The following is a 21,583-nucleotide window of genomic DNA, read 5'->3' as shown; positions in this document are numbered from 1 at the left end:
GAGAACGAGCCAGGTGGTTGAAGGGCCTGACAAGTTCCAGGGATAGAGAGTCGTATATAACTGCGGGCTCTCCTGCCTGCAGCCCCTCGGCGTATCACTAACACCTTCTCGGCTGTCCTGCTGAGGCTTGTGTCTGCACGGAAGCATCCTGCAGAGGGCTGGGCCTGCTGAAGCTTATTCCTCTTGCCAGACAAACTCGAGGTGTTTCCCAGATGCAAAAGCACACCTCAAAAGATGGATTTCTCTGTGGACTCCCGGGCCCGTACATTTCCCGCCCCGCCGCCGCCACGTCCCTCATATCCTGCTGCGGATTCGGCCTTTCGCAGACTTATTTATTTAGTCCATTTAGAAAAAATGGACCTTTGGAGATAAAAAAATGGGGTAAAGAGAGGAAATAACAGCGGAAATGCAAAAAACCACAAGAGTGTAACCAGCATGTGTTAAAAGTCAATAAAACGCCTATTCGAAAAGTTCTTTTTTTGTTCCCTTGTATCAAGTCCAAGGGATTGACCCAGAGGCCCTTCTCAGCAGTGCTAATGCTCAGTGGGCAAGTGTTTCTACAAGTGGGCCCCACTTGCGATGACATTCTGAAACACCAGCACTGCAGCCGATCTCACCGGGTGCCCGGATGTGCACATCGATGAGCCTCATCACCGGTCACAGCTGAGGTTCCTCCTGCATCCGTCTGTTATTGGCTCCCTGTTTTCCAGTCTGGGGATCAGAGGTGGTGTCAACAGTTGAAGGGTCTGTGGCAGACCAGCATTCAGGAAGATTAACGGAACAGGAGAAGATCCTACAGTTTGCTGAGCTGAAGGGACATCTTTAAGTCTGTTTGCAACTAATTTCCAATTTAGGAGGAGCCAGTGCCAGACCCGGAATGCAGTAACATGAGGATGGCTAATATCGGTCTTCTGGACAAATGATAACTAGTTGAGTAAACTCCAAATTGTGGCTCTGAAAAAAGGCGTCTCACTATGTATATTAAAGTGAATACCAGATAGTTGAAGGATTTAAACATAAAAATCAACATATATTATGGATTCTGCCTTATGATCACAAGGTGGCTACACACTTCCAGCATCATATCTATGTTCCAGGCATTGATAAAAAGCTGCTAAAATGATTTCCTGGAATCCTTAGCAACTTCCACTTATATTTATTTGGCCCAAATCTGTGTGTAAAGGAGGCTATAAGATATAAATGCCTTTATCTGGGTACATTGCTACCCCCAAACAAAACTGGAGTTCTGTTAGTAAGAAAAAATGGCAGAAAGGATAGAAGTCCACAACTCGTAGCATCTTCCCAGTGTCTTAATAATTGTTATAGGAAGATGGAAACAAGAACGACAGCTAGATTCTAGGGCTGAGGGACTGAGAGACTGATGGTACCATTTACTGAGATGGCGGCAACTTGGGGTTGGGGAATCAACACTTCTCTTTTAGCCATTTGTTGTTTGAGATGCCTGTGCAACTTCCAAGTAGAGAAATCAAGGCAGTAGTGGAATACGCATACCCGGAGCTCCGGCGAAATACATATGTGAGCGAGAGCAGCATAGGAATGAAATTTTAAAGTCACGGACTGGATGAAATCACCAGGCAAGGAAGAGAAGAAAGTCAAGGGCAGAGAGCTGGATCTGGGAAGGAAGAAGAGCAGAGACTGCACAAGGGCAAGCAGCGAGCGGGAGGGGATGAGCCGACCGTAGTGTCCCCAGGCCTAAGGAAGGGGTCCCAGGAGGGAGTGGTCCTACGTGTGACATGGCTACCGAGACAGAAAATAAGATGAGGACAGAAAACGGATCAATGGTTTTGGCAAAGTAGAGGCCGTTTGTGACCCCCATTTGAGAAGAGCTTTCGTAGCTGCCTAGTGGGTTTAGCACAGTTCACTTAGCTGTTCTAACGATGCACGCTTGAGTCGTCTCTCTTCTCTCCTTTTTTCATTTTCTTTTTTGCTAATGAAGACAGTGCTACAATGAATATCTTGTGCATGTATTTTTTGCTAACACGTGAAAGTATTTCTTTTGGGTCAGGCCTAGAAACTATTGAATCAAAAGGTATGCATATATTAAATTGTAATCTGTACTGTCAAATGTCTACTAAACGGTTATACTGACTTACACTCCCACCAACAGGTATGTGTCAGTGTGACGCAAAGTTAAATATTTGGTAAACTGGTAGTTGAAAAAGATCTTGTTTCATTTGAATTTCTTTTTTTATTGGCCATTTGTATTCATATCTTTTCCCCAATTTTCCTTTAAGTTGTTCTTTTTGTTGTTGTTGATTTATCAGAACTCTATATGTATTGCAACTTTTTTCCAGTTTATGGTTTATCTTGATTTTTAAAGGTTTTTTTTTTGCCAATTTTAAATTCTACATTTATAATAAATTTCTTGTTTTTTTCCTTTCTGCTTAGAAAGGCCTTTGTCATCCCAAGATTATAAAAATGTTCACTCCTTTTCTTCTAAGTTTTATAGTTTGAGTGAATCTTTGATCTATATGAGATTTTGGTGTCAGAAGTGAGGTTGAAAGCCAAGCTTTATTTTCCAAATGGTGGCCAGTTGCTTCAACACCATTTCTGGAGTAATTATCTTTCCCTAGTTAATTTGAAATCACTATTATTACTTAATACATTTCCATATATTGATGAATTCTTTCTCTCTTCTCTTTTGTCCCCTGAATCTATCTATTAACTTGTCTACTGCCTGGTTGGTGCCATACTGGTTTTTTTTTTTTTTTTTAAATTGAGGTCATAATAGTTTATAACATTGTGAAATTTCAGTTGTACATTATTATTTGTTAGTCACCATATAGGTGCACCCCTTCACCCTTTGTGCCCACCCCGTACCTCCCACCCCCCTTCTCCCTGGTAACCACTAAACTGTTCTCTTTGTCTCTAAGTTTATATTCCACAAACAAGTGAAATCCTATGGTGTTTGTCTTTCTCTGTCTGGCTTATTTCACTTAAAATAATATCCTCAAAGTCCATCCATGTTGTTGTGAATGGGATGATTTTGTCTTTTTTATGGCTGAGTAGTATTCCATAGTATATACATACCATATCTTCTTTATCCAATCATCAGTCAATGGGCACTTGGGTTGCTTCCACATCTTGGCTGTTGTGAATAGTGTGGCAATGAACATAGGGGTGCATAAGCCTCTTTGTATTGTTGGTTTCAAGTTCTTTGGATAAATACCCAGTCGTAGGATGGCTGGATCATATGGTATTTCTATTTTTAATTTTTTGAGGGATCTCCATACTGTTTTCCATAGTGGCTGCACCAGTTTGCATTCCCGCCAGCAGTGTATGAGGGTCCCCTTTTCTCCACAACCTCTCCTACATTTGTTATTTTTTGTCTTGGTGATTACAGCCATTCTAATGTGCGTAAGGTGATACCTAAATTGCACCATATTGTTTTAGTTATTGCAGACTCACGTGTCAGTTAGGTGTGTATCTGTTGCCAGTGATGGAGAATCCACCTCAAACTGGTTTAAGCGACAGGGGAATATATTGATTTCAGTAACTGAAAAGACAAGGGAGTGCTAACATCACCAAGATGCTTTCTATTTCATCACTAGACTTTGTTCTCAATCTAGGTCAGTGACACAAGGCCCGTGTCTTCTTAGGCTCAAGTCTGTCATGCCTCTCTGTCTGCAGCATAAGCCCTGTTGCCTCTCACTGGCATTGACTGGATCCCATGCCTATCCCTGGGCGGGCCTGAGTCAATGCAGGTGGGGGGGTCAGCTTCACCCAAAGGACTTGGGCTGAGATGGGGGAGCACGGTTGCACCAAGGGAAAGTGGGCAGTGTTACCAGAATAGAAAGACAAGGGTGAGCAGACGCTGGTGGCAAGAACAAGACGTGTCTCCTATATGTTAATAATATACGTTAACCACTTTTATGTTTTTATTTTTGAGATAGTAATGATACCATTTATTTATTTATTTTAAATTATTTTAAATTTCATGTACATCATTATGTTTCGATTTCTGTGTAGATTATGTCATGTTCAGCACCCAAACACTAATCACCATCCATCACCATACACAGGTGCCTAGCCACCCCTTTCCCCTTCCTCCCTCTCCCCTTCCCCTCTGGTGCCCACCAATCTGATCTCTGTGTCTATGTGTTTGTTTGTTCTTGTTGTTGTTTTTATCTTCTATTTATGAGTGGGATCATATAGTATTTGGCTTTCTCCCTCTGACTTATTTTGCTTAGCATAACACCCTCAAGGTCCATCCATGTTGTCACAAACGGCCAGATTTCATCTTTTTTATAACTGAGTTTTATTCCGTTGTGTATATATATATATATACAACATCTTCTTTATCCACTTGTCCCTTGATGGGCACTTAGGTTGTTTCCAAGTCTTGGCTATTGTGAATAAGGCTGCGATGAACATAGGAGTGCATATATCTTTACGGATTCGTGTTATCATGTTCTTTGGATAAATACAGCGGTGGAATAGCTGGTTTGTATGGTAGTTCTATTCTTAATTTTTTGAGGAATCTCCGTACTGTTTTTCATAGTGGTTGCACCAGTTTATTTAGTGCTTCTGCCCATTTTTCAATTGGAGTGTTTTTTTGTTATTAAGTTGTACGTGTTCTTTATACACTTTGGATGTTAACCCCTTATCTGATATACAGTTTGCAAAAGTTCTCTGATTCTGTAAGTTGTCTTCTCACTTTGTTTCTTTTGCTGTGCAAAATCTTATAAGTTAGCTTAGTCCCATTTGTTGATTTTTGCTTTTATTGTTTGTGCTTTTGGTGTCAGATCCAAAAGTCATTGCCAAGACCAATGTCAAGGAGCTTCTCCCCTACGTTTTCTTCTAGAAATTTTATAGTATCAGGTCCAATGTTTAAGTCTTTGCTCCATTTCAAGTTAATTTTTGTGAGTGGTGTAAGATACGGGTCCAATTTCATTGCTCCCCATGTGTTTATCCAGTCTCCCAGCACCATTTGTTGAAGAGACTATCCTTTCCCCACTGGGTGCTCTTGGCTCCCTTGTTGAATATTAGTTGACTGTATAAGCAGGGGTTTAATTCTGGGCTCTCTATTCTGTTCCTTTGGTCTATGTGTCTATTTTTATGCCAGTACATACTTTTTTTTTCATTTTATTTTTTATTCAGGTTATGATAGTTTACAACTTTGTAAAATTTCAGTTGTACGTTATTATTTGTCTCATATTGTAGGTGCACACTTCACTCTTTGTGCCCACCCCCATGCCCCCTTTCCCCTGGTAGCCACTAATCTGTTCTCTTTGTCCATGTGTTTAACTTCCACATATGAGTGGTGTCATACAGAGATTGTCTTTCTCTATCTGGCTTATTTTACTTAACATAATACCCTCAAAGTCCATCCATGTTGTTGTGAATGGGATGATTTTTATCCTTTTTTATGGCTGAGTAGTTTTCCATTGTATATATATACCATATCTTCTTTATCCAATCATCAGTCAATGGGTACTTAGGTTGCTTCCACATCTTGGCTATTGTAAATAATGCTGCACTGAAAATAGGGGTGCATGGGTCTCTTTGAATTGCTGATTTCAAGTTCTTTGGATAGATACCCAGTAGTGGGATGGCTGGGTCATACGGTATTTCTATTTTTAATTTTTTGAGGAATCTCCATACAGTTTTCCATAGTGGTTGTACCAGTTTGCATTCCCACCAGCAGTGTATGAGGGTTCCTTTTTCTCCACAACCTCTCCAACATTTGTTATTTTTTGTCTTGGTTATTTTAGCCATTCTAACAGGTATAAGGTGATATCTCAGTGTAGTTTTGATTTGCATTTCCCTGATGATCAGTGATGGTGAGCGTCTTTTCATGTGCCTATTGGCCATCCCAATGTCTTCTTTGGAGAAATCTCTGTTCACATCCTCTGCCCATTTTTTTTTTTTTTAAAGATTGGCACCTGAGCTAACAACTGTTGCCAATCTTTTTTTTTTTTCCTGCTTTTTCTCCCCAAATCCCCCCAGTACATAGTTGTATATTGTAGTTGTGGCACATGGGACGCCACCTCAACATGGCCTGACAAGTGGTGCCACGTCCGCACCCGGGATCTGAACCAGCAAAACCCCAGGCCGCCACAGTGGAGTGCACAAACTCAACCACTCAGCCACGGGGTTGGCCTCCCCTGCCCATTTTTTGATCGGGTTGTTTGATTTTTTGTTGTTGAGTTGTGTGAGTTCTTTATATAGTATGGAGATTAACCCTTTGTCAGATATATGATTTGCAAATATTTTTTCCCAATTGGTGGTCAGTGTTTTTGTTTCAATCCTGTTTTCCCTTGCCTTGAAGAAGCTCTTTAGTCTGATGAAGTCCCATTTGTTTATTCTTTCTATTGTTTCCCTTGTCTGTGAAGACATGGTGTTCAAAAAGATCCTTTTGATACAGATGTCAAAGAGTGTACTGCCTATATTTTCTTCTAGAAGCCTATGGTTTCAGGTCTTACCTTTAGGTCTTTGATCCATTTTGAGTTTATTTTTGTGAATGGTGAAAAAGAGTGTCAATTTTCATTCTTTTACATGTGGCTTTCCAGTTTTCCCAGCGTCATTTGTTGAAAAGACTTTCTTCTTTCCATTGTATGCCCTGAGCTCCTTTCTCGAAGATTAGCTGTCCATAGATGTGTGGTTTTATTTCTGGGCTTTCAATTCTGTTCCATTGATCTGTGTGCCTTTTTTTGGTACCAGTACCGTGCTGTTTTGGTTACTATAGTTTTGTAGTATATTTTGAAGTCAAGGATTGTGATGCCTCCAGCTTTGTTCTCACATACTGTTTTTATTACAGTAGGTTTGTAGTATAGTTTGAAATCAGGAAGTGTGATATCTCCAGCTTTGTTCTTTTTCCACAGAATTGCTTTGGCTATTGGGGGTCTTTTGTGGTTCCCTACAAATTTTAGGATTGTTTTTTCTATTTCTGTGAAAAACACCATTGGTATTTTGATGGGGATTGCGTTGAATCTATAGATGGCTTCAGGTAATGTGGACATTTTAACAATATTTCTTCTAATCTATGAACACGGAATGTCTTTCCATTTGTTTGTGTCTTCTTTGATTTCTTTCAGCAAAGTTGTAGTTTTCACTTCCTTGGTTAAATTTATTCATAAGTATTCTATTGTTTTTGATGCTATTGTGAATGGAATAGTTTTATTTCTTTTTCAGATGTTTCATCCTTAGTGTATAGAAATGCGACTGATATCTGTATGTTGATTTTGTGTACTGCAGCTTTTCTCAAACCACTGATTAGTTCTAACATTTTGGTTGAGTCCTTGGGATTTTTCTGGATACAGAACCATATCATCTGCAAATACTGACAGTTTTTCTTCTTCCTTTCTGATTTGGATGCCTTATTTTTTTGTCTTGCCTAATCGCTCTAGCGAAGACTTAACAGTAGCATGTTGAGTAAGAGTGGTGAAAGACCAGTAACGAGTAAAGAGATTAAATCAGTGATCGAAAACCTCCCAACACAGAAAATGCCAGGACCAATCCTCTTCAAACTCTTCCAAAATATCGAGAAGGAGGGAACACTTCCAAACTGATTCTACGTGGCCAGCATTACCCCGATACCAAAACCAGATAAGGACACCATGAGAAAGCTATAGATCAATATCCCTGATGAGTATAGGTGCAAAAATTCTCTAAGTATTAGCAAACTCAATTCAAGAACATATGCAAAGGATTATACAGCATGCCCAGGTGGGATTCCTTCTTGGGATGCAACGATGGTTCAACATATGCAAATTGATACACGTAGTACATTAATAAAATGAAAAATAAAAGGCACATGATCATCTCAATAGATGCAGCAGAAGCATTTGACAAAATACAACATCCTTTCATTATTAACACCCTCAGCAGATTGGGTATAGAGGGGACATACTTTAAAATAGTACTAAAGGCCATATACAGAAACCCACAACTAACATTGTGCTCAATGGAAAAAAATTGAAAGGTTTTCCTCTAAGATCAGGAACAGGACAAGGACGCTCACTCTTACATTTCTGCTTTGAAAGCTGATTACACGTTAATTCCACTACCAGTGGCCTGGAGGGAGACCACGAGGTGGAGAAGGGCGAACTTGCACCTTCCTTTGCTTGTTCTCCTATTGGTGGCGCTTTGCAGGACCCTCACCCTCGCAGGGTGGTGGGTGCCAGTCTGCACTCCCTGATCCAGCCCCCATGGGCTCCCCCAAGGTTCCAGAGTACTGACTCCAGCCCCAGAGGTCGGGCCCCAGCTCTGCAAACCGGTCCTCTGAGCTTCCAGACCTCTCAGCTCTTCCCGTGCTTCCCAACCCTATAGGGGAGGGCTGCTTCCTGCAGTTACTTTGTCTGTATTAACTGAGTGTCTCCAGATTGCTTTCCCGTGGCGGCTGTAACAGGTTATCACAAATGTAGGGGCTTAAAACAACACAAAGTTTTTATCTTACAGTTCTGGAGGTTAGAAGTCCAATGCCGGTCTCCCTAGGCTAAAATCAAGGTGTTGGCAGAGCTGGTTCCTTCTGAGCCTGTAGGGGAGAATCCACTCCCTTGCCTTTTCCAGTTTCTAGGGGCCACCTGCATTCCTTGGCTCATGACCGCTTGTCCATCTCCAAAGCCAGCAACGTTGCTGAGCCGAGTCCTTATGCTGCCGTTTCTCTGGTGCCTCTTCTGCCTCCCTCCTCCACTCGTAAAAACCCTTGTCATTACAGTGGACCAACCTGGATGATTCAGGATGCTCTCCTACTATAAGGTCAACTGATTAACAACCTACCTCTATCTGCAACCTCAATTCCCTCTGGCCATGGAAACTTACATGGTTCCAGGTTCTGGGTATTTTGATGTGGACATCTTAGGGGGGCTTTCTTTTGTCTACCCCAGACCCCTTTTCACTTTTTCCATTCTCCAATACCTGTTTAACTAATTCCTTATATTAATTATTCTCTCTTATAATAACTGATACAGTTTCTGTGTTCTTAACTGGATCCTGCCTAATCTTAATTGGATCATTATTGCTTATTACATGAAAGTTTTTAAACCATCTATCCATCCATCCATCCATCCATCCATCCATCCATCCATCCACTTACCTACTTGTCTACCATCTGTCTATTTATTCTCTAACTAGCCATCTTGAACAGATTTTCTAGTCATTCAACCATATTATCAGGAAATAAATATAACTACGCCTCCTATTTTCTTTTTCCTTCTTTTTTTTTTTTTTTTTTTTGAGGACTATTAGCCCTGAGCTAACTACTGCCAATCCTCCTCTTTTTGCTGAGGAAGGCTGGCCCTGAGCTAACATCCGTGCCCATCTTCCTCTACTTTATATGTGGGACGCCTACCACAGCATGGCTTGCCAAGCAGTGCCATGTCCATACCTGGGATCCGAACCAGTGAACCTCCCCTCCTATTTTCAACCACTTATTTCTCCTGTTGATTCTCTTGTTCAACTTTTTGTTTTTCTTCTTCTCCCTAAAGGCCCCCAGTACATAGTTGTATATTCTAGTTGTAGGTCTTTCTGGCTGTGCTATGTGAGACACTGCCTCAGTGTGACCTGATGAGCAGTGCTATGTCCACGCCCAGGATCCAAACCGGCGAAACCCTGGGCCGCTGAAACAGAGCATGCCAACCTAACCACTCGGCCATGGGGCAGCCTGTCTCTTGTTCAATTTTATAGTCAAATACTTTCAGAATAATGTTCAATAACAGAGGTGGGTGCCCTTGTTTTATATCTAAAATGTGTGCACATACCCACATATGTACATAAAATAAATGACAATTTTAAAGAAATATTAATCGAATCCTATTTTACTAAAAAATTTTTCAACTTTTAAAACATTTTTATTTTTAACCTTTAATTTATTTATTAGTTTTTGAATATTTAATACATTCTCATGGTTCAAAATTGAAAAGCTACAAAGAGGCTATAATAAGAAGGTGTAATAAAAAATCATCCTACCCTAGTCTCCTTCCCCAGAGGCAACTACAGTTATCAGTTTCTTGTGTGTCTTTCCAGAGATATTTCACGCAAATGCAAATATAAAGAGCTTTGTTGTGACTTCTTTGTTTTAGAAAAGGCAGTGGAAGCTTCTCAAACATTTTAACGGCTCTTCTTGTGATGGTCCTGTTTTTTTTCTTCTTTGACTTACTGAGATCTATTTTGAAAGAATTCAACATACTTTTTCTTTTTTTGATCTCTTTTGAATGAACTCATCTTATTTATAGGGTATGTTTGTCTTTATGAGATCTCTTTGCTAACATTTTATTACACATTTGTGTCAATATTTATAACTGAGATACTGAGATTGGCCTGTTGTTTGGTGTGTGTGTGTGTGATCGTTTGAACTGGCTTTGCTATCAGTGTTTGTGTTAGTCAGGGTTCCGCCAGCAAAACAGAAGCCATACAAGGCGTGTCAGAGGGATTTAATACTGGGCGTTACTTGATGGCCGATGGCACTGAAGAGGGCAGTGAAGCTGGCACAGGACGAGCCAGGAGAAGCTGGAGGCTGGACCAGGGGCAGCTACTGAAGCGCATCTCCCTCTAGCACCTCCTGTTGGAATCTGAATGGCAGAAAGGTCCCAGTCCCCATATCTAGCTGACCACAGGTTTTCGACCCGAGAGACGGTAGGTAAATCATTGGCACCTGAAACAATCAGGAGGCTTTCCTCCCTCTCCATGCCCTTGAACAGATTAAATAGCCTCAAAAGCACCTGCTCTTTCCAAATTTGAAGGAACTGCCATCAAACCATCTGAGCAAGAGGCACCTCTAGCTTTTACAATTTTTAGCCAAATTACTGAGTTAGCCTTTCCATCTTCCTTCAGTCCAGTTTTAGTAAGATATACTTTCCCAGAAGACCATGAATTGACATAGAGTTGCCTAAAGTATTGTTTTATAATTATTTCCCTTACTTAATCCCAATTTTAGGTATTTGTGCTCTCCCATCCCTGTCTTTTTTTTTTTTTTTTTTAAGTGATCAAGCTAGTTTGTGCTCTTTCCACTTTGTCGTGTTTTTTTTGGAAAAAAAAAAACAAACCCTAAATCTGGAATTCATGATCAATTCTTCCGGGTTTTTTTCCCCTTATGTTTTCTTTAAGTTTTGTATTAATTTTTCTAGTTTTTTTTCCCTCTAGAATGCTTGATTAATTCTTGCATGAAGTGTTTAAGGATATGATTATTACTTTGCCTCCGCTTTGACCCTATCGCACGAGGTTTGATATATAACATCCTCATTATTGTAATTTCCTAGATAGGCTGAAGTTCTAGTTTGATTTCCTCTTTGAAACAAGGAAAAACAGACTTTTTTTATGTTTCCGATAGTTTGGGTATTAACATATATTTTTTTGCTTCAACTTTATTATTTTTAGTTTTATTATAGCTTTAGAATGTGGTTTCTATTTTGCTTCTTGGAATTTATTGAGGTTTTCTTTGTATCTGATATATTGTAAAATTGCGTAGTCTTCTATTGTTTTTGAAAAGACAGGGTACTGTATTTTCTCCTTCAGGACACAGAATTAGATATACATGCATAAGGTAAATCTTGTTCGTTCTATTACTCAGACTATCTATATCTGTTTTCTTTGTGTTTTGTTAGCTTTTGGTCTTACTTGATGATAGAAACTAAGAAGTAAGTTAAAATATCTTGTTGTTAATGTGTTTCTGCTCTTGTTTTCCATTTCAGGAGAGATGCATTTTCATTGTGGATTATAAAGTTCAGCATGAGGATGTGACCCTTGTGTATAACTTAGAGTTTTCCTTGAATTCAGATTTCTCTGATATTAATATTAAACACCTCCCTTGCTTTCTTTTTGTTTTACTGTCGTTTAATCCACCAGTTTACCCGCCATTTTGCTTATAATTTTGCTTTCAGCTTTTCTAAGTCACTTTGTTTTACTATATCAGCATATACTTACTGTTTTTTCAATCCAAAATGAGAATTTTTAAGAAATTTAAATTATTAAGTTTATCTGATTATATTATAATTGACTACTTTTACCTGAAACCAATTTCGTGTGTGTGTGCATGTGTGTATTTTTAATACTTCCTTGCTGTTTCTCCTGTTTCTACCTTTTCCCCTATTGGCTCTTTTTCTCCCTTGAATTTAGAAGGCATGTAGTCTGTTTGGGTTCTAGTATTTACCTCTATAACTTTAAATAACATGTGTAAGCCTGTTTTTTCACAAAGCATCAATTTCAGTAACACAACCTCCCCTCTTTATTTTCTCATATAAAAGACGAGAAAATTAGTACTCTTGGACCACCTATTCTCCCTTCCCCAATTTTATTCGCCTACTCTGGAGTTTTGGTCCTACTTTATACTATTGTCAATTAAAAATAATTCCCTCTTTCCCAGGAGTTATAACAATTATATTCTTGTAATTAGAATTTCTGCATTATTTGGCTGTGATTTATATTTAATAGAGTCAATACTCAATGCTGATTTTTCATCCTATGACTTCTCCACTTCTGAATTATTTATTTTAATTTTATCTCTCAAACAGATCATATCTTCCAGTAGATTTTTTCAGTGTGTTGAGGCATATTTGAAGTACACCAAACTGCGTATATAAAGTTTACAATCTGATCAGTTTACGTACACATACACACAAACACACACACCTTTGAAACCGTCACTGTGATCAAGATGACAAACATTTCCATCTAAGGAAAGGCAGTGCTCAATACGGAGGACAGGCAACCCAAATATCTAATGTACACCTAATTTTGTAGACCTAAAAAATATAATAGAGTAAACTGAATAGAAAAACAAAAGGTATAATAAAAAACAGAATTTTCTGAAATAAAGGAAGACATACATTTGTACATTAAAGAGTCTTTTATTATTTAGGACAAAAATAATAAAGAACTATAAGCTCCAAGTAAAATTATTGAAAGGCAAGGTTAATGGGAATATGGCAGAAATAAAATTATCTACTAAAGAAAAATCAGTCTAACTTCAGATTTCTCCTTAGCAATTTAATTTTATTAAATTGCTCAGCATGGCTTGATGAGCGGTGCTAGGTCCGTGCCCAGGATCCAAACTGCCAAAATCCTGGGCTGCTGAAGCAGAGCACACAAACTTAATCACTCAGCCACAAGGCCAGCTCCAGAAATTTTAAATGAAAGAAGAAAATGGAACAATGACTACTGGAGACTTTGTTTGAAGGGTACTCTATGATCCAATTTTCCATACTCGGCCAAGTTATCATTCACATGACAAGGCAACAGAAAGAGGTTATCCAATTGTCAGGAATTCGTGAACTATATCATTCATATTGTCTTCTCTAAAATGTACTTGATGGCAGCCAACATCATACCAAATGGTAGAAAGACTGAGTTGTTTTCCCTGAGATTGAGAATGAGGCAAGGATACTCACGTTTGACGCTTCTATTCAACATGATTCTGGAGGTTACAAACATTGCAATAAGGCAAGAAAAAGGAATAAAAGCCATAAAGATAAGAAGCAACAAAGTATGATTACGACTCTTTGTATTTTCTAAAGTTTTACATAAATGGAACCATACAGTATTTACCTGGGGATGGAGGTGGAGAGAGCAATAGATTGCAAAGGGGCATGACTAAGCTTTTGGAGATGATGGAAATGTTTGTTATTTTGATTCCTCAAAAATAATATGGGTGGAATTTCCCTTTCCTTTGTTCTCGAGCACTATTTAAATCCTCCCCTTAGCATTTATTCTGGGAGGTTAATATTTTCTGTTCTCTGTTTAGATCTCCAGTTGCCTGAGGGTTTGGGAGGAGGAACAAGGCTGTGGGCAGCTGCATTCTGGAACCTCTGGCCCTGTGGTCTCTCTCTGAATTTGCTGATTCCATGGGAAACTGGATTGATGTCTTATCTTGTTCTGTGTACACGGGATTACCCTTGGACTTTAGTTGGTTTCTCTGCATTGGTGTGAGAAGTTGAGTGGGAGTGATGCCTTGCAACCTGGCTTGTAAGATTTTTATTTTGTATACTAGGACTTACTTTTATGTAACAGTTGCCACTTGTCTGCAGCCTCCAGACCTTCCCAGTTAGGAAAGGAGGGCCTCTACAAGGAGTTGACATTTGAGCAGAAGCATGAATGAAGGGAAGGAACAATACATTTGAAGATTTAGGAGGAGAGCATTCTAGGTAGAAGGAACAGTAGACAAAGAAGCCCAGAGCTTGGAGGAAGCTGGATGCTGCTCAGTTGAAAGCCTTTTCTCTAAGGCTTGCTGCACCTGCTGATCTGCAATGGAGGAACTGTTCTAAGTGAGGCTTTCCTGTCCTTCCCCAGCCCACCCATGCCTTCACCTCCTTCAAGCCAGGGGACGTTGTGGGGAGAGGCAGATTCTTTCAGAATTCCCTTCTCTTCCTCTGATAACACTCACTCTGCTCACAAGCTGGGTGTTCGTGTGTGTGCTCCTGCTACATCCTTTCTCACTCCTATCTGGACCATGATCTTTGAAGTTTATAGTAACAGGTTGGGGCCTTTCATAATTTCAGCCTAACTGGAGTGTTCTTTCTCCTGGAACCCGGATATCAGTTGCCCTTTTGTCCTTTTGCTCCAGTCCAGACATAGAACTCAGTGCTTCTTCAGTTTCCCTCCAGACATTCCCAGTTGCCAGAAAGCATTAGTGGTTGTACAGATTTTACTGAAGGTTTGGTAGGGGACATAGGAGGGAGTTCTATCTTGCACTCCATTGGAAACTGCTGAAAAGTCCTCATCAGATGTTTGGTTCTCTAGGTCTCCCCTTCACTCGGTGCCATCACTTGGAGATTTCTCCTCTCTGTGCGTGGTCAGAGTAGAGCAGCAGGGCTGTTGCCATCCTTTCTGCCTCACCTGGCTGCAGCCTCAGGCTGTGAGCTCCCCTTTTCCTCCCTGGTAACAGCCATAGAGAACCATCTACTATTATAGTTTTTAGAAATTGAGATGAAATTCATATAATATAAAATTTACCCTTTGAAAACTTGTGGTAAGATAAAATTAACCATTTTAAAGTGTACAATTCAGTGTCATTGAGTACATTTACAATGTCGTATAGCCACCACATCTATCTAGTTCCAAAATATTTTAATCACCCCAAAGGAAAATCCCATACCCATCAAGCAATCACTCCCTGTTCTTCTCCGCTCCCAGTCCCTGGGCACCACCAATCTGACTGGGCTGGTCCAGCAGGGAACACATATGGCACATGCAGTCTATCCACACAATGGAATATTATGCAGCTATAAAAAGGAATGAAATTCTGATACATACCACAATGTGGATGAATCTTGAAGACATTATGCAATTTTGTATAAATTCAGCCATATAATGTGTGACCTTTTGTGTCTGGTATCTTTCACTTAGCATGTTTTCTTTGAGGTTTATCCACATTAAAGCATGTATTCAGTACTGCATTCCTTTTTATGGCTGAGTATACTCCATTGTATGGATATACTGTATTTTGTTTATCCATTCATCTGTTGATGGACATTTGGGTTGTTTCCACCTTTTGGCTATTGTGAATAATGCTGCTATGAACGTTCATGTACGAGTATCTGTTTTCAATTATTTGGGATATATACCTAGGAGTGGAATTGCTGGGTTGTTATTACATTTTAATTAGAAGGATTTTCTACCGTTCAAAATGTGTTGGTAAAGTTCTTTTCTGTGGCTTCCTGTAGGATTCCCATCCATCCTTTCACACTTTCTCAATTCTCTAGTCTCACCTACTTGAAATTCTCCCTTAGAACTAGTCATGGACTCCAAGGTACACATTGTTAGGGTTTCTTAATCCCATAACACCTGGGCCCTCACACACTGTTCTGGTATTTCAGGAGTGGAAAAAGTAGGCAGCTGAAATGGAAAGAGTACATAAAAGAGGGGGATTTCTCTGCCAATGTGGCCTGGCCAACATGGAAGGGCAAGAGAGACTGATGAAGCTGTATACTCTAGCTTCCAATGGAGCCTCAGCTGCCGCAGAGTGAGAGTTATTGCTATGAGACCCATGGCCCATGAGGGAGGGGGTCCTGTGGCCTTGGGGCTTTGGCAGAGGGGTCTGACCAGAGTGTCTGCTGTTCATAGAGAGTCACCCTGCCTGAGCAGCAAGGTGGAGTCTAGACGGACAGGACAGGCTGAAGACCCAGCTGCTACTTCTGGGGCTCCTAAACTTTCCTCCTCATCCTGCTGCCCTCACCCCTATGCCCCAACCCGCCCTACCCCCGACTTCATGCTCTAGTAAACCAGGTTAACTTTGGAGTGAATTAAACCCGAGCTCCAAAGGCAGCTTCTGGGCTGAGGGCTCTCCAATGAATGTTCTTTAGTTGTGTAGACTGCCAGGTGGTGCAGGACCCAAGTTAATCTTAGTGCCCAGTTTTCCCATTTTGTGCCCCTTCCCTTCCTATCTTAGGCACTTGAACTTGCTAAGGTAGCAGTCATTTACACCATAGTATGAATCAAAGCTGGTTTGCTAGCTTTCCAAGGTGGAATGTGTGCTTCCTGCTTTTCCCGCTTCTTCTCCAATTAAAACGCAGACCTATTTTTAACCCAGGGCTGTGCCAGGTCTTGCATATAGAATAGTGAAGGACATGGACAAAATCTCTGTCCTGAAGGACCTGGAGTCTAATGGAGGAGTCAAAAAGAATGTATTAACAAATTAATAAAACAATTACATATTCTAAGAAAGGCTGTGAGGGAAGTGGATGCTGTGCTGATTTTTTTCTGGGAAATTTTTTTCATCATTTTTAAAGATTATTCCCACTCACCCATTTTCTCTATTCCTTTCAGGAACTCCTGTTCATCAAAGGTTTGACCTCCTATAATAATGCTCTATTTTTGTCTTCTAGTCCATGGTTCCCTTTTATTTGTATTTTAGTCTTTGTTATGCTCTGGAATATTTTCTCTATTTCCTGTTCCAATCCTTCTATTTAATTTTTAAAATTTATTTTATCTAAAACTTTTAAACATTCTATTTTTTAAAAAATTTAAGAGCCTTATCCATTTTCTGATTTTTCCAGAGCATTCTGTTTTTTATGGATGAAATAAGATCTTGAATTTCTCTGAGAATATAGAATAGAGATTTTAAAACATTCTCTTCTGTTCCCTCAACTATCTGTTTCCTCTACTGTCAGTTTTTCCTCCTTATCATTTCTTTCTTTCATGCTGAAGACTTTCCTCAAATGTCTTATGCTTCTTTGAAGCACAAAGCAATAAGGAAGCTGGCAGGGAGTGTCGTTGGTGTAAACAGGCCTTGTCAAAAGGAAGCCAGAGGGAGTATTCCAGAACTGTCCAGATTTGTTATGACCACTTTACCATTATGAAATTAACTTCTTTATCCCTGTTAATATTCTTTGCTCTGAAATCTACTTTGTCTGATATTAATTTAGTGTAGAGTAGAAAGAACATTTCCTCTACCCATTCTAGGTCCTTCTGGCTGGTCTAAGAAATAAATTGACATGAGACAGAATAACAGGAGAAAATAAAACAAAGCTTTATAACATGTATACATGGGAGAAGCCCAGGAAAACTGGGTCACTTGCCAAAATGGAGGAGGCTGTTACCTTAAATACTATCTTCAGCTAAAGACAAAGGAGGATGTTGGGCTGGGGGGAGTCAGTTATGGGAGATTACCAAGAAAGCACAGTAAACAAGAATAAGGTTATTATGCAGATTTAAGTCCTTACCTTCCACATTGATAACAGTTTCCAGAGATAAGGTCATCCCCTCTTCCTGGTATAGAAAGGGAGACATCTTTACAAATGGAGATTCCCCTTACAAATGTAAATGTCTCTTACAAAGGGTAGCTTCTACTTCTACTTGGTTTTCAGAGCTTTTCTCATGTCTGCCATTTTTAAAAGTAAGCAGCCCAAAATAATCCTTGTGCCAAAAGAGACACATTTTGCAGTGACCAATTATGATCTCCCACAATAGACAATCCATCTTTTTTTTTTAATTAGTGTTAACATTGTACATTTTTTCCATCCTTTTACTTTTAACTTGTTTTGTCTTTATTTTTAAAGTGGATTTCTCTGTAGGCATTGTATAATTGAATCTTGCTTTTTTATCCTGTTTGACAATCTCTATTTTTTAAATTGAGGTATTTAGACTATTTACATTTAATAAGATTATTGACATGGTTAGGTTTACATGAAGAGGACGTAATTCTAATTTATGCAGCTAATAACAAAGTTTCAAGGTATGTGAAGTACAAAGTTACAGAACTGCAAGGAGAAATAGACGGATCCTCAATTTATAGTCAGAGATTTCAATACTCCTCTTTCAATGACTGGTAGACTGGGTCCGGCCCCACGGCCGAGTGGTTAAGTTCATATGCTCCGCTTTGGTGGCCCAGGGTTTCGCCAGTTTGAATCCTGGGCGCAGACATGGCACTGCTCATCAGGCCATGTTAAGGTGGCGTCCCACATGCCACAACTAGAAGGACCCACAACTAAAATGTACAACTATATACTGGGGGGATTTGGGGAGAAAAAGCAAAAAAAAAAAAAAAGAAGAAGAAGATTGGCAACGGTTGTTAGCTCAGGTGCCAATCTTTAAAAAAAAAAAAAACAACTGGTAGACCAAATAGAAAAATCAGGAAGGATACCAAAGAATTGAACAACACAGGACAGAGAGAATTAGTCAAGGAGGTAGTCTAGAGAAGTCTGGAGGGGTTGGGACCCCAACTTGTGTGAAGAAGGTTTTTCAAGGGGAGAGGAGTAGAGAGAGCAAGAGAAGATGGGAATAGACTCAAGTAAGCGTGAGGATTCGGAGATAAGAGAGAGGAAGTTTAAAGCCTTTTCTTTAAATATAAATGGAAGGCCTTTGCTTTCATTAAAAGAATTTCGTGCACGAAAGAGCAGATATGTAGATGCTTTAGAGCACCGGAATCGTACTTCAGAGCTTCTCCCCAAAGACCCTGGTTTCACCCTAACCCTAATCACATTTGGACCCTGTAGGGGAATGCGTCTCTCTCTGTTGTCTATTTTTTGAGTCTTTTGGTGAAATGAAGTTCAACCTCCACTTGGGAAAGGGGTGAACTCTTGGGCACCATACGAAATGCATCACCCTACATTCTCTCCTCCCTTTTAGCCTTCATCAAGTCCCCTGCCCTATAGTGGAGTTTCCGATAGTGGAGGGGCCTGTGGTGCAAGGAGGTCTTATTTTCCACACAGTGTGGTCCTGGGAAGGTCAGTACCAATGGAGTTTTTAAAATAAACTAAGTCATCTGTAAAATATATAGGAGGAGTTGTATATCTAAAGAGATTCAATGGTGGCGTTCTTATGTAAAGCACAAAGCCACGCATTCTATTACAAGTCACTTGTTGGGAAACTACTATGTGCATGGCAGTGGGAATGAAAAAGTGACTAGAGCAGAAACATTCACCATCTGGTGAGGAAAAGAGATGAGCACAGGGTGAGCTGTAGAGAAAACAAAAACAGAAACAAAATAGCCCAGTTGTAAGTGTCCACCTGGATAAATGATCATAGAATGAATACACCTATATAACCACCACCCATGTCAGGAAAGGGGACATTACCAGCAACCAGAAGTCCTCCCAGTGCCCCCTCCCAATTACCAAAGGAATGGTACCAATCTATGCTCCCTCTCCTGGGAATGCAAGTTGTAGCTGCTTCACCTCTTTGTCAACACTTGATATTGTCAATCTTTCAAATTTTTGACATTCTAGTAGGCGTGTAGTAGTACCTCCTTGTGGTTCTAATCAGAACCAGAATGGATTTAAAAAAATGAAGGCATGTGATATTCTTACACCTGGGCATTATGAAGTAATTCATAACCATTGCAAAGCTGAATTATGAATTTCTTAACAGAAGTATCTATGGAGCTTTGGATGGGAAAAGAGGCTACTCCTCCTCCTGAGAGGGTTGTCTGGGGAGAGGGCTGGGAATCAGGTGCTGGCCGGGTCCAAAGACCCCCAAGTGTAGCACTTGGGGCTCCCCATTCCCACACCCTCTTCACTGTCCTGGGCCCCGGCTGCCTCCAACTTGTGCTCACCAAGGTCATGGTGAGCTCCTACCCAAGGCAGGCACCAGCTTCCCCGGCCACCTGCTGAAGCCACTAGACCAAAACTCTCCTATGTTTTCCTGGCTGTTAAATCCTGCCTTCTTGCTATTTATTATGCTGGATGGGAAATCTATGCAAATGCTTTATTTTGGAAAAATGCCTGAGATGACTTAAAAAATCCCAGACCTCCCCAGAGTTGGAGGCAGCTGATGCTCCTGGCAGGAGCTGGTAGGCTGCCCTGGTGGGATGGAGAGCTTGAGCCGTCAATCATTTACCTAGCAGGGATGGCAGGGTGACGAGCTTTTAAACAGAAAGCCCCTCGTGAGAAAGGAATTAAAGTGTATCTTGTGCTGGGCTTTCCTGGGCGAAGCTGGTGGAGCAAGAGGCGTAAGGAGGATGCGGGTGATCTCCCCCTGGGGGCTGGGCCCTCCCAGATTTATGGGGCGACCTCACTGGACTTTCCCAAGCAGGAAATAGGCTGTTTGCTAATGCCTTCCCCCTGCCACCCACACCTGCACAAGCCAGTTGGTAGTATTTTAAAATAATTTACTAGAATGAAATTTCTGTGTTTTCCTTTGGATTGTTGCCCAGTAATTGGCTTTGTGCTTTTTGATTCAAGAAATGGCTTCAAATACACAGGACCTCAGATTTCAATCTCTCTCTCTCTGTCTCACACACACACACACACACACACACAGACACACACACACACACACACCCCTGTGTCTTTTCTTAGGTGATAAAGGGGTGAGGATACAACAAGAGATGTGGGGTGGGTTTTTTTTTCAGTCCTCGAAGTCTTGGGCAAACCTGTTTCACTCACTTGTCCTTCCCCGCCGGGGCTTCTCTGCTTGCTCCTCCTCTCCCCACAGTGACTGTTAAGCTACAGAACATTGTCAATTCTAATTTCATTTGTCTAAAATTGATGTTTCCTACAGAAGAAATGTGCAATGGGTTTGCCTTTGCTCTTGGCCTGACTTGGTTTAGCAAAGCCCCTCCCAGGGACTCCACCTCCTTCCCCCACCGTCCTCCCTGTGGAATATGCAGATGACAGCCAGTGGTACCTGGACTGAAACCCATGACTGGGTGTCTGAGCCTGGTGCTCCTCTGGTCTCTGCAGGGAACTCCCTTAACTGTTTATAACAGTTGGGAATACTGCCTTTGGGAGCACTGGATGCATTCCCCTCAGGGCATTGAGACGGCTCTTACTGTGCAAACATCAAACATTCTAGGTTTATCATTGTATTCATTGGACAAATTGGGGAAGGGACGCTGAGAATTAATGATGGACCCAGGTTTCTGCTGTCTTCGGGAATGGTGCCCAGCTCCACCCTGCTGTTCCGGTGTCCTCAGCCACGCCCAGACACACACACACATAACGCCCTCCGGGGGGTCCTCAGGTAGCTCTTAGGGCTTATTTCAATGACCTATCACTTATGTGCAAAAGATAATCTGAATTTCTGGTTGCATGAACATCTTGTCATGTGAAGGGGCCTGAAGTGTATCTTCAAGTCAAGTGAGCAAATTTCTTTACTTTTTTTTTTTGGTATATCAGCCCTTGTGACTATCACTACTGGAAATCATAAATATTTTCACATAAAATTACAGTTGTTGCAAATTTCTTAAAAT

The sequence above is a fragment of the Equus quagga genome, unplaced genomic scaffold (assembly GCF_021613505.1).
Source record: "Equus quagga isolate Etosha38 unplaced genomic scaffold, UCLA_HA_Equagga_1.0 73442_RagTag, whole genome shotgun sequence".
NCBI classification, from domain to species: domain Eukaryota; kingdom Metazoa; phylum Chordata; class Mammalia; order Perissodactyla; family Equidae; genus Equus; species Equus quagga.
The sequence above is the reverse complement of the archived record's forward strand: the minus strand, read 5'-3'. Positions refer to the sequence as shown.